Consider the following 14,121-nt stretch of genomic DNA (forward strand, 5'->3'; position numbering starts at 1 on the left):
AAGAAGATTAGAGAAAAATGGTGATTAATTTATGGAAATTAGATGGAAAGGATAAAATGAAAGAGAAAAAATTTATTATGCATGATGGGCAATAACATCAAAGTCTCATATTATTCTGAAGCAGAAAACTTGAAATCATTGGAATAATGCCCCTGTATAAACTTTTTCTAGATGAATTGAAGCAGAAACTATTCTTTTTCATTGCTCTTCTGCTCATTGCCCATCGTGCATAAGAATTTTTTTCTCTTTCATTTCATTCTTTCCATCTAATTTCCACCTAATTTCCATAAATTAATCACCATTTTTCTCTAGTCTTATTACCCTCTGGCTTACCTTTATTTTATTTATCTTACTTTGTAACTTCTAGAAAATTCTTTTGAGATGCCTGAACCACATTAGCTGTCTTTCTTCATAGTAAAGTGATCCGTTATTAAAAACAAAGGTCATACTTTAAAGAACTATATTTATTTTGAACTTTGGCCTTACTGAGGATAAATATAAAATAAATTATTATGGTTTAAGGAAAAAAGTTTTCAGTAGTAAAATTACATATAAGTTCCCAAATGTAATACATGCCACATCTTCAGTGGGAAAATATTAAAAATGTCAAGATAACTTTTCTGCTCACTGTCTAGGTATGATTCTTTTATTGCTATCTAAGCTAAAGATAACACATGAAGGAAACTCTGGACAATATTACGAACTTAGTGTCTCAAAATCAAGAATGATAGATTTCTGAGAATCTCATATGATTTTAAAAAGCAATGTTAGGTAGCATTTTTCTGGATTTCTGAAAAATGTAAAGTAATAAAGTAAATTTAATTGTCTGATTCTGCAAAAGGAATATCATTTCAATCCCTGACCAGTGAAGATTTGATTTTGAATGCCTTAAAGATTTAGTTAAATTATAATATCATACGGTTTGGGATTGGCAAATCCTAAAGAGAATTTGTGAGTCTTTTTCAATAAGATGGCAAAAACACACATCTCTTAGGATGTGTGTCTGCTGATTAATAACTAGAAGAAAAGTAAGCCATTAGAAGAGTAATGAGGTAGAAAATAAATAATAACCTTTCAAAGTAGTTTGGCTCTGTGTGGGGGGGGGCAGGACGTGTATTTAAGAGCACTAACAGGCCTAGGAATGGAGAAGAGAGATCACTCTCATTGTGGGAAGAAGCAGACATGAGCAGCTCCAAATCACAAGGACATGGATACGAACAGTGGCTACTAGGAGATCACCTCAGGGGAAAAATGACAGGAGGATATTTAATCTACAAATTGTGAACAAACTGGCTTTTTACTTAAATATATAAGCGGGAAAAACTTTAGGTTTATTAGTATTAAACCAGTGGTTATTTATAATCAGTATCTGAGGCAATTGTAGACAAGCAGATGGGCTGATGACATGTAGCTGAATATGCTTTAAAAAATGAAATTATTTAGTAAATGTCAATTGTCAGGAGCTAGCAATGTGACTGTAACATAAACATTACATTTGTGCTTGATAAGATCAAACTTTTTGATGCTTAATAGCTATCTGTATCTAGATAAATAGAAAGATATTTTAAAAGATGCTTTTACATTTTATTATATGTGTGGCAAAATGGAATTTTTGCTCTCCTTTCTTCTCAAAGTTTTTCACTTAATGATGTACACACACACACACACACACACACACACACACACACTCTTATCCCACTGATCCCTTCAGGCTCTGGTCCATCCGAAAACAGGATAATCCAAAACGAAATTTTAGGATTTGACAGAGCATAGAAAAGATTCAGAGACCCATATAGGTTATGCTATAAAAAGCAGTCTATTAGTAAGAAAAAGGTTTGTCTCATGAATGTTTCTCTTTGAAAACTAAAGGAATCAAAGCACTCTCCACTCAGGAAGAAACTAAATGGGAAAAGAGGTAATCTGGTCACAGCGTCTATGCTGCTAACAACTGATCGATATTCATATAGATATAAAGAAGTTGTTTTGAAAGGAAAGATGAGGACAGCTTCGTCCATGTTGAACTGTGGTACTTGCAGGCCATCCAGGAGATGTTAACTGAAAGACAATTAGGTCAATCACTATAGAGTTTAAAGGAGGTTTAGATTTGAAAGTCACCAAATCCAGAGTGCCTGAAGGTGAAAAGTGAATGTAATTATCCAGTTAAATGGTTAGAATGAGTGGAGAAAGGGCCAGCTTCAAGGATGAAGCTCTGGGGTGCCCCGGTATTAGAGAAGAGCCCTGACACTGGGAAAGATCATTTATTCATTCATTTGACAAATACTTGTGTGTCTGCTCTACGTGATGCAGGAGCTTGGTAGTGGGAAGACAAAGAAGATATAGTCTATGCCCTTGAGAAGTCCAGTTAAGAGCAGCCACAATAAACTAAAGGAAAAGTAAGAGGAAATAGTTAAAGGAAGATATGGGAAACAAGAGTTCCAAATGTCACAGAGTTCAAGTAAGATAAGGACAGAAAAATACCCTAGTGGAATTGGTAATTAAAAAGTCTTTGCTGATGAGACGTCCCTGGTGGTCCTGTGGTAAAGAATCAGCCTTCCAGTGCAGGGGCAGTGGGTTCGATCCCTGGTTGAGGAACTAAGATCCCACATGCCACGGGGCAATTAAGCCCACGTGTGACACAACTACTGAGCTTGTGCGCCTCAACGAGAGAGCCCGTGTGCCGCAACTACAGAGCCCACGCACCACAACTGCAAAGCCCACGCACCTTGGAGCCTGCGCACCACAACAAAGAGGCTGCATAGCAACGAAAGATCCCGCATGACCCAATGAAGATCCCGAGTGCCACAACTAAGACACGACGCAGCCAAAAAAATTTAATTAATTAATTAATTTTTTAAAAAAGTCTTTGCTGAGAATGGTTTCTCTGCCATTGTTGTAAGGAAAAGTAAATTGCTCAAGATGGCTAGTGAATGAGACATAAAGTAATTAATACAAAATGAGGGTAAACTATTCTTTCAAGAGGCTTGCCATGAAGAGATATGATGAGATAGAGAGAAGGAAGGAGGGCAGTGAAGCACATATGGAAGTTTCTGTTTATTTTAAGATGAAGAACACATCATATTTACAAGCTGAGAGAATGTTTAGTATGGAGATGGAATTTGAATGTACAGGGCAACAAATGCTGACTGATGGAGCACATTTCCCCTAAGGGGTAGGAGAGGAAGATGGGAGCCAGAGCACTGATATAAGAGATTAACTTTGTAACCAATTAGGAATGGTATTTTAAGAAAAAACAAGGGAGAAGAGAAATAAAGATAAGTACACATGCAGAAAAAGTTAGAATAAATATGGGAAGGAAAATACTGGGCTGTCTTACTGAGTCTTCAGTTTCCTGTGATGTTACAAGCAAGTCTCCTGACTGAGAGGGAAGGAATGGAGATGCTCTAGACAATTAGGGAATGCAGAGTGGCTGAGTAGCTCTGCCTGCCCTTTGGTGTTTTGTTTAGAAAATACTTTCTTGACATTGACCCTCAATGAGAGCAGTGAGCTAAAAGTTTCCACGCACCCTTTGATACCAGGACTTTCTAGCGTTCACAGTATACCTCCTTAAGAAAGCATGGATTAAAGTTGAAAGAAGAGCTGAATAATGGCAGAGAGCAGTAATGCCAATGCCATAATACAATAAAGAGTTACTATTTTTAGGAAATTATTTTAAGAGGTAAATGTTTCAGTAACCCAAGGTTTGCGCTGTCCTCAAGTTCTCAACTCCATTGTCTCTTATACTGCTAATTTTGCTATGGTATCAAAGATCCAAAGTTTGACAATAATGCACTGTTTAAAGTTCATCACTATGTAAACATCATTTCCACTCACTGGCTTTCCAGAAAAGTTTGGTTGAGTAGGAAAAAAGGAGAGGACATTACAGTCAACATGAAGAGGATGGTAAATAACCTAAGTCTATTTCTGTGCTGCACTCATTAACGGATAACTCTCACTGCTGAGCCATTTACTGTTGCAGGATTATCAATTATTAAGTGCTTATGAGTTGTGATGCTGTAATCAGTTTTTTAAAAAATTTTACCCATGGATAAATTTTTTTTTTTTTTTTTTTTTTTTGCGGTACTCGGGCCTCTCACTGCTGTGGCCTCTCCCGTTGTGGAGCACAGGCTCCGGACGCTCAGGCTCAGCGTCCATGTCTCACCGGCCTAGCCGCTTCGCAGCATGCGGGATCTTCCCAGACCGGGGCACGAACCCGTGTCCCCTGCATCGGCAGGTGGACTCTCAACCACTGCGCCACCAGGCAAGCCCCCCATGGATAAATTTTTAATGCAGAATGAAGCAAAGATAAATTAAGAAATTATGAGTGTTACATCTACTCTGCAGCACGTAAATGAGATTAATGTTCTGAACATTTCTGTTTGTAACAACACACAATTTTGATGATCAAATTAAGAGCAGACAGAACAAAGCACACGTGAAAATTTCAAAACCCTATGTAGGTTAATGGTAATAAACTCTGTGAGTGGATATTTTAAATTGAGATAGGGCTTATGCCACAAAATTACCCTTTTTAAGTGTAAAATTCCCTGCTCTTTAGTATATTTACAAAATATTTCCACCACCCCAAAAAGAAACCCCATACTCATAAATAGTAGCTCCCCATACTCCTTTTATCTCAGCCGTGGGAAACCGCTAATCCACTTCCCTTCTCTACGAGTTGGCCTACTCTGGATATTTCATATAAATGGAATAATGCAATACGTGACCTTTTGTGTCTGGCGTCTTTCACATAGCACAACGTTTCAAGGTTCAACCAAGTCATAAAATGTACCAGTACTTCATTTCTTTTTATTGCCAAATAATATTTCATTGTATGGATATACCACATTTTTAAATCCATTTATCATTGACAGACATTTGTGTTGTTTCCACCTTTTGACAAATAATTATAAAGTTCCTGTGAACATTTCTGTACAAGTTTGTATGTGACCATATGTTTGCAATTCTCTCAGATATATGCTTCAGAGTGGAATTGCTGGGTCATACAGTAACTCTACTTTTAACTTTTTAAAATTAAAAACTTTTAAACATTAAAATTAAAACAAAGGATAGTCTCTTCAATAAATGGTGTTGGGAAAACTGGACAGCTACATGCAAAACAATGAAACTACACCACTGTCTCACACCATACACAAAAATTAATTCAAAATGGATTAAAGACTTGAATGTAAGACCAGATACCATAAAACTCCTAGAAGAAAACATAGGCAGTGCACTCTTTGACATCAGTCTTAGTGATATCTTTCTAGATATGTCTCCCCAGGCAAGAGAAACAAAAGCAAAAATAGACAAATGGAATGACATCAAACCAAAAGGCTTCTGCATGGCAAAGGAAACAATCAATAAAACAAAAATACAACTTACCAAATGGGAGAAGATATTGGCAAATAATAATTTGATAAGGGGTTAATATCCAAAATATATAAAGAACACATACAACTCAACAACTAAAAAACCCAACAACCCAATTAAAAATGGGCAGAGGAGCTGAATAGACATTTTTGCAAAGCAGATATAACAGATGGCCAACAGGCACATCTTTTCATGTTCAACATCACTAGTTATTAGGGAAACGCAAATAAAAACTGAAATGAAATATCACCTCACACCTGTCAGGATGGCTATTATAAAAAACAAAAAAAACAAGAAATAAGTATTGGTGAGGATGTGGAGGAAAGGGAATCCTCATACACTGCTGGTGAGAATGTAAATTGGTACAGCCACTATGGAAGACGTATGGAGATTCATCAAAAAATTAAGAATAGAACTACCATATGATCCAGCTATCCCACTTCTGGGTATTTATCCAAAGAATATGAAAACACTAATCTGAAAAGATTTATGCACTTCTATGTTCATCATGGCATTATTTGCAATAACCAAGATATGGAAACAACCTAAGTGTCCATCAAAGGATTAACAAGATGTGGTATATATACACAATGGACTACTACTCAGCCATAAAGGAGATGAAATCTTGCCATTTGCAACAACATGGCCGGACCTTGAGGGTGTCAGCCTAGGCGAAATAATTCAGATGGAGAAAGACCAATATTGTATGATTTCACTCACATGTGGAATATAAAAACTGATAAACAAATGAACAGAAAAACAAACCAAAAAACTGAAATAGATGAACAAACCAAACCAAACAAAAACAAACATGTACATATAGAGAACGTAGTAGTGGCTATCAGAGGGGAAGTGGGGGAGGGTGAAATGGGTAAAGGGGATCAACTGTATGGTGATAGATCAATGGAACTAAATTTTTGGTGTTGCACATGCTGTAGGGTATACAGAAGTGGAAATATAATGTTAGACACATGAAACTTATATAATGTTACAAATCAATGTTACTTCAATAAAAATTTTTTTAATTTTCAAAAATGCAAAAAAATACAAAAAAATTGGGCTTCCCTGGTGGCGCAGTAGTTGAGAGTCCGCCTGCCAATGCAGGGGACACGGGTTCGTGCCCCGGTCTGGGAAGATCCCACATGCCATGGAGCGGCTGGGCCCATGTGCCATGGATGCTGAGGCTGCGTGTCTGGAGCCTGTGCTCTGCAATGGGAGAGGCCACAACAGTGAAAGGCCCACGTACCGCAAAAAAACAAAAAATAAAGCTAAAAACAAAATTTCCAAACTTTTTCCAAAATGGCTACAGCATTTTACATTCTCATCAGCAATGTATGAGGGTTCCAATTTTTCCACATTCTTGCCAATGCTTGTTTTTTCCCCTTTTTTATGTACAGTTTTTTTGTTATAAACTTATTTATTTATTTTTATTTTATTTTTGGCTGCCCTGGGTCTTTGTTGCTGCATGCAGGCTTTCTCTAGTTGCGGCGAGCAGGAGCTACTCTCCGTTGCAGTGTGTGGGCTTCCCATTGTGGTATCTTCTCTTGTTGCAGGGCATGGACTCTAGGCTGCATGGGCTTCAGTAATTGCAGCACGTGGGCTCAGTAGTTGTGGCTCACAGGATCCAGAGCGCAGGCTCAGTAGTTGTGGTGCATGGGCTTAGTTGCTCCACAGCAAGTAGGATCTTCCCAGACCAGGGCTCAAACCTGTGTCCCCTATATTGGCAGGCAGATTCTTAACCACTGTGTCACTGCGCCACCAGGGAAGTCTTTCCCTACTTTTTAATTATAGCAGTCCTAATGGGTGTGAAGTGCTCTCATTGTGGTTTCAATTTGCATTTCTCTAATGACTAATGATGTTGAGCATCTTTTCGTGTGCTAGTTTTCCATTTACATATCACCTATGAAGAACTGTCTATTCAAATACTTCATCTATTTTTTATTAGGGTTATTTATCTTTTTGTTTTGCATTCTTTACATATTCTTTATACTGCATGTATCAGATTTACGACTTGCAAATATTTTCTCCTATTCTGTAGATCATCTTTTCCTTCCCTTGATAGTGTACTTTGACACAAAAAGTTTCTAATTTTGATGAAGTCCAGTTTATCTGTTTTTAATTTTATTGCTTGTGCTTTTGGTGTCATATACAAGAAAACATCACTTAACCCAAGATCGCAAATATTTATGCCTATGTTATTTTTTCTTCTAAAAGTTTTATAGTTTAGCTCTTACATTTAGATTGCTGGTCCATTTTGAGTGAATTCTTGTGTATGTTGTGAGGAAAGGGTTTAACTGCCTTCTTTACTGTGTGGATATTAATTGCCCCAAGACTATTTGTTGAAAGTCTTACCCTCATTGAATTATCTTGGCTCCCATGTTGAAAATCCTTAAATGTAAGAGTTGATTTCTGAACTCGCAACTTTATTCTATTGGTCTATATTCCTATCCTTATGCCAGGACCATACTGTATTGATTACTGTAGCTTTGAACTAAGTTTCAAAATTGGAAAGGTTGAGTCCTCCAGCTTTGTTCTTTTTCAAGATTGTTTTGGCTATTCTGGGCCCCTTATATTTCCATATGAATTTTAGGATCAGCTTGTCCATTTCTGGAAAAAAAAAAAAAAGGCATTTTGGAGATTTGTTAGGGATTATATTTAATCTGTAGATCAGTTTGGGGAGTACTGCTATCTTAATATTGTGTCCTCACAGGACGTTTTTCTATTTATTTAGATCTTCTTCCATCTTTTTAACAATATTTTGTAGCATTTTAACATATGTTTTGAACTTCTTCAGTTAAATATATTCCTAAGTACTTTATTATTTTAATGTTACCATAAATGAAATTGATTTCTTAATTTCAAATTCACATTGTTCATTTCTACTGTATATAGAAATACAGTTGATTTTTAAAAATTTTTTATTCAACTTATTTAAACTTGATCTTGTACCTGAAAACTTGGTGAACCCATTCACTAATAGTTCTGTGGGAAGTTTTTAAATGAGTTTACTTGTTACAGGTCTACACAGATATACTATTTCTTCTTGAGTCGGTTTTGTTAACTTGTGTCTTTCTAAGAATTTATCCATTTCATTTACGTTATCTAATTTGTTGATATAAAATTGTTCAGAGTGTTCCCAATTTTTTTTTTTTTCTGTAAAAGACGCAGTAATGTTCTCTCATTCATTCTTTGTTCTCATAATTTGAGTTCTCTTTGTTTTTCGCTTGGTCAGTCTAGCTAAAGGTTTGTCAGTTTTGTTGATCTTTCCAAAAAACTAACTTTTGGTTTCGTTGATATTTTCTATTCTCTATTTCATTTATTTCTCCTGTAGAGTTTATTATTTCCTCTTTCTATTTGCTTTGAGTTTAGTTTGTTCTTTTCCCTGAGGTTCTTAACATAGAAGATTAGGTTATTGGTTAGACATATTTCTTCTTTTTTGATGTAGGCGTTTATAGTTATAAATTTCTTTGTAACACTGCTTTAGCTGAGTCCCATTTGTTTTAGTATTTTGTGTTTTTATTTTCACCCATCTCAAATAATTTCCTAATTTCCCTTGTGATTTCTTATTTGATCCATTGGTTATTTAGGAGTGTGATGCTTAGTTTCCACATATTTGTGAATTTCCCAAATTTCCTTCTATTATTGTTATCTAATTTCATTCCATTGTGATCAGAGAATGTATTCTGCGTGGTTTTAATCCTTTTAAATATATTGCTTTATGTCTAAATCATGATCTGTGTTGGATTATGCTCCATGTGCACTTGAGAAGAATAGGTATTCTGCCATTGTTAGATAGAATATTTCATAGGTGTCTGTTAGGTCTAATTGATTAATAGTGTTTAATCAGGTTTTCTATATCCTTGATGATTTTCTGGGATACTCGTTCTATCCATTATTGAACATAAATTATTGAAGTTTTAACTATTATTGTTCAACTGTCTATTTTTCCTTTTAATTCTGACATGTTTTGCTTCATGTATTTTGTGTTTCCCTTATTAGATGCGTGTATGTTTATAGTTGATATATCTTCTTGATGGATTGCTCATTTTATCGTTATAAAATATCTTTCTTTGTATCTAGTAACACATTTTTATTAAAGTCTACTTTGTATGGTAATATAGCCACTCAACTCTCTTTTGGTTACTGTTTGCAGGATGTATCTTTTTGCATTATTTTATTTTTTAAATTTTATTTATTTATTAAAAATTTTATTAGTGTATAGTTGATTTACAATGTGTTGTGTTAGTTTCAGGTGTACAGCAAAGTGAATCAGTTATACATATACATATATCCACTTTTTTTATATATTCTTTTCCCATATAATCCATTATAGAGTATTGAGTAGAGTTCCCTGTGCTATACAGTAGTTCCTTATTAGTTATCTATTTTATATATAGTAGTGTGCATATGTCAATCCCAATCTCCCAGTTTAACCCTCCTCCGTTTTACCCGCGTAACCATAAGTTTTTTTTCTACATCTGTGACTCTACTTCTGTTTTGTAAATAAGTTCATTTGTACCCTTTTTTTAGATTCCACATATAAGTGATATCATATGATATTTGTCTTTCTCTGACTTACTTTACTCGGTATGACAATCTCTAGGTCTATCCATGTTGCTGCAAATGGCATTATTTCGTTCTTTTTTGTGGCTGAGTACTATTCCATTGTATGTACCACATCTTCTTTATCCATTCCTCTGTTGAGAGACATTTAAATTGCTTCCATGTCCTGACTATTGTAAACAGTGCTGCAATGAACATTGGGGTGCGTGTATCTTTTCAAATTATGGTTCTCTCCGGGTATATGCCAAGGAGTGGGATTGCTGGGTCATAAAGATCAATGGAACAGGATAGAAAGTCCATAGATAAACCCATGTACCTATTGTCACCTAATATATGACAAAGGAGTCAAGAATATACAATGGAGAAAAGACAGTCTCTTCAATAAGTGGTGCTGGGAAAACTGGACAGCTACATGTAAAAGAATGAAATTAGAACATTCCTTAACACCATACACAAAAATAAACTCAAAATGGATTAAAGACCTAAATGTAAGGCCAGACACTATAAAACTCTTAGAGGAAAACAGAACACTCTATGACATAAATCGCAGCAAGATCTTTTTTGATCCAACTCCTAGAGTAATGAAAATAAAAACAAAAATAAAAAAATGGGATCTAATTAAACTTAAAAGCTTTTGCATAGCAAAGGAAACTATAAAGAAAACAAAAAGACAACCCTCAGAATCAGAGAAAATATTTGCAAACAAAGCAACTGACAAGGGATTAATCTCCAAAATATACAAACAGCTCATGTAGCTCAGTATCAGAAAAACAACCCAATCAAAAAATGGGCAGAAGATCTAAATGGGCATTTCTCCAAAGAAGATGTACAAATTGCCAAAAGCACATGAAAAGATGCTCAACATCACTAATCATTAGAGAAATGCAAATCAAAACTACAATGAGGTATCACCTCACAGCAATCAGAATGGCCATCATCAAAAAATCTACAAACAGTAAATGCTGGAAAGGATGTGGAGAAAAGGGAACCCTCCTGCACTGTTGGTGGGAATGTAAACTAGTACAGCCACTATGGAGAACGGTATGGAGGTTCCTTAAAAAACTAAAAGTAGAACTACCATATGACCCTGCATTATTTTATTTTTAACCTATGCATGTCTTTGAATCTAAAAGTGTCTCGTGTATCATTGGATTGCATTGCTTTTTACAATTTCTTCCTTCTGATTGAAGTGTTTAGACTAAGTCTACCATTTTACTATTTGTTTTCTAAACATCTTTTTATGTTCCTCTATTCCTCCATTGCTGCCTTTGTTTATGTTAAATATTTTCCAGTGTACCACTTTTTCCCATTTTTGTCTCTTTTATTGTATTTTTAGTTATTTCTTTAACTAAAAGATTACCCTGGGGATTACAATTAACATTGGGTTGAATGTCTACCCAGACATTTATGTCTACTAAGAATCTCAGAATGTGACCAAATTTGGAAATGAAGTCTTTGAGATGTAATTAGTTAAGATAATGTCAGACTGGATTAGGACGGGTCCTAAATTCAATGACTGATGTCACTGAAAGGACCCACTGAGATAGACACACGGAAGAAGACCATGTGATTGCAGAGGCAGAGATTGAAGGGATGCAGCTACAAGCAAAGGAATTCCAAGGATTGTCAGAAGGCACCAAAAGCTATGAAGAAGCAAGGAAGCCTTCTTCCCCAGAGTCTTCAGAGGGAGCGGGACCTTCCTGACACCTTGATTTCAAACGTCCAGACTGCAGGACTGTGAGAGAATACATTCTTATTGTTTTAAGCCCATCCGCTTATGGTAATTTGATATGAAAGCCCTAGGAAACTAATACAACATCTTAATTTATAACAATCTAGTTCAGAGTAATATCAACTTAATATCAAGCCTATATAAAAACTGTGTTCCTATATATCTCCTTTCCTTCCCCTTCCATTGTGCTGTTATTATTATATAAATTACATCTTTATACATTGTATGCCTTTGAACACAGATTTATAATTACTGCTTGATACAGTTGTCTTTTAGGAGGAAAAAAGTTTACAAGCAAGAGCTACCTTTTTAATCTCAGTTTCCTACTTGTAAATGGGAATAACAGTTCTCCTTCCTCAGCACAAAGGACTTGAAGTCATCCCTGATCCCTCTTTTTCTCATATACTTCACTGTTTCCACTGCTAACACCCTGGCCCACATCATCCTGTTCTTCTGCCTGGATGACAGCAATAGGTTGCAAACAGGTTTCCTTGCTTTTAGCCCTTATTTCACTACAACCTACTCTCAGATCAGTAGCCAGACAATCCTTTAACATGAAAGAACATGGAGTAAGCCATACTTAAAGGCTTGTCACAGCTCCCATTTCACTAAAAGTCAGAAGTCTCACAAAACCCCCCAGGCTCTACATGATCTGGTCTCCCATTACCTCTCTCATTGACTCTCCTACTATTTTCCGCATCACTCACTCCCCTCCAGTCACTCAGGCTTTCTTGTTACTCCTTGAAAATACTTGGACACTGGTTTCAGGCACTTATGCTTGCCGCTATCCCTTGCCCGAAGCACTCTTCCCCTAGATAGCCATATTGCTAATGTTTTCAAGATAAAAACTCCATTTGTCAAGAAGACACAATAATACTTCTACATAAACAAAGAATGAATCATAGGAGAAATCAGAAGATATTTTGAATTATATGATAATGAAATACAACATGTCAACATTGTGGGATGCAACTGAAGCAGTGATTAGAGGGAAATTAGTATCCGTACAAGCCTATATTATAGAAGAAAAAAGGTTTAAAATCAATGATCTAAGTTTCCACAATAAGAAGGTGGTAAACAAAGAGCAAATTAAACACAAGGTAGAAACAAAGGAAATAATAAAGAAAAGAGGCAAAAGTAAATGATAGTAACAGACAAACAAGGGAGAAAATTAAGAAAGCCAAAGTTGGCTCTTTGAAAAAATTAATAAATTCATAAACCCCTATCAAAAGTAGTAAAAAAAAAAAAGAACTTAGTTACTAATATTAGCAATGAAAGGTGGTGGTGACTACAGATGCTGTAAACATTAAAAGTTTAAGAAGTCTCTTTTCTACCACAATGCTCCCCGCCTGCTGCTGTTCTCTGTCCTGTGCAGCTCCTCCCTGCTGTCCCTACAAAACTTGACGCTCTCCTCCATTTTTGAATCGGTTCTTCATTTTTGAATAGTTTTTAACATTTAGGGGACTTTGCTAGAAAAGTCTAAAGAGGAAAGGTGGGACTATCAAATTAGAAATGTCCTGGGCATTTATGGTAAATTTAAATGGACAGATTCTCCCCATTCCTATATACACACTCATTTGCAACATGATTTTACCGCTTCTCCCACAGAGAGGTAGAGTCTATTTCTCCATCCCTTGCATCTGGGCTTAGCCGTGTACCTGCTTTGGGAAATGGGACATTGACAAATGTGACAAGCAGTGGTGTACACATTGGGGCTTACTCTCTTGCTGTTCTTGCTACTGCCACGTAAATAAGCCTGGGCTAGCCTGATGGATGATGAGAGACATGTGGCCGAATCATCCCCATCACCCCAGCCAACAGCCTGCCAACTGCCAGACATGTCCGTAAAGCTGTCTTAGATCATCTAACTTCCAGCTGACCCATCAGCTGACCATGGATGCATGAGCCAACCAGAGAGAAATCAGCCGAGTCAGACCAGACCAAACTAACCTAGCCAAATAATCAGGAGCTAATTAAACTGGTTTCAAGCCATGAAGTTTTGGGGTGGCATGTTATGCAGCAAAAGCTAACTGAAACAGCATTTTAAAATATTCAGTCATTTTTCATGATTAGTTCAACAGACATCTACTGAATGCCTTCTGTGTGTAAGGCCTTTTGCTAGGCACAGAGATCCAAAGCCCAGTGAGACACGGTTTCTGCCTGAAGGGGTCCACAATATATAGCAGTGTACAGATATCAGCAGATAGATAATGGCAGTGCAGTGTGTTGCATACTGAAACAAAGTACGATTTTTTAAAAAGGGGTGGGGACATAGATGAGGGTGACTCATTGGCTTGGGAAGGTCTAGGAAAAAAACAGGTGACATCAGAATTGGATCCTCACCAAGTATCTGAAGTTTACCAAAGAATTTGGGGGAGGCCATTCTAGGCCAAATAGAAAGCATATGTAAAGGCTCAGAGACACGAAAGGATATAAAGTGTTTGGGAAATAGTGCA

This window comes from Stenella coeruleoalba (genome assembly GCF_951394435.1).
Source record: "Stenella coeruleoalba genome assembly, chromosome: 12".
In the NCBI taxonomy this organism is placed as follows: Eukaryota; Metazoa; Chordata; class Mammalia; order Artiodactyla; family Delphinidae; genus Stenella; species Stenella coeruleoalba.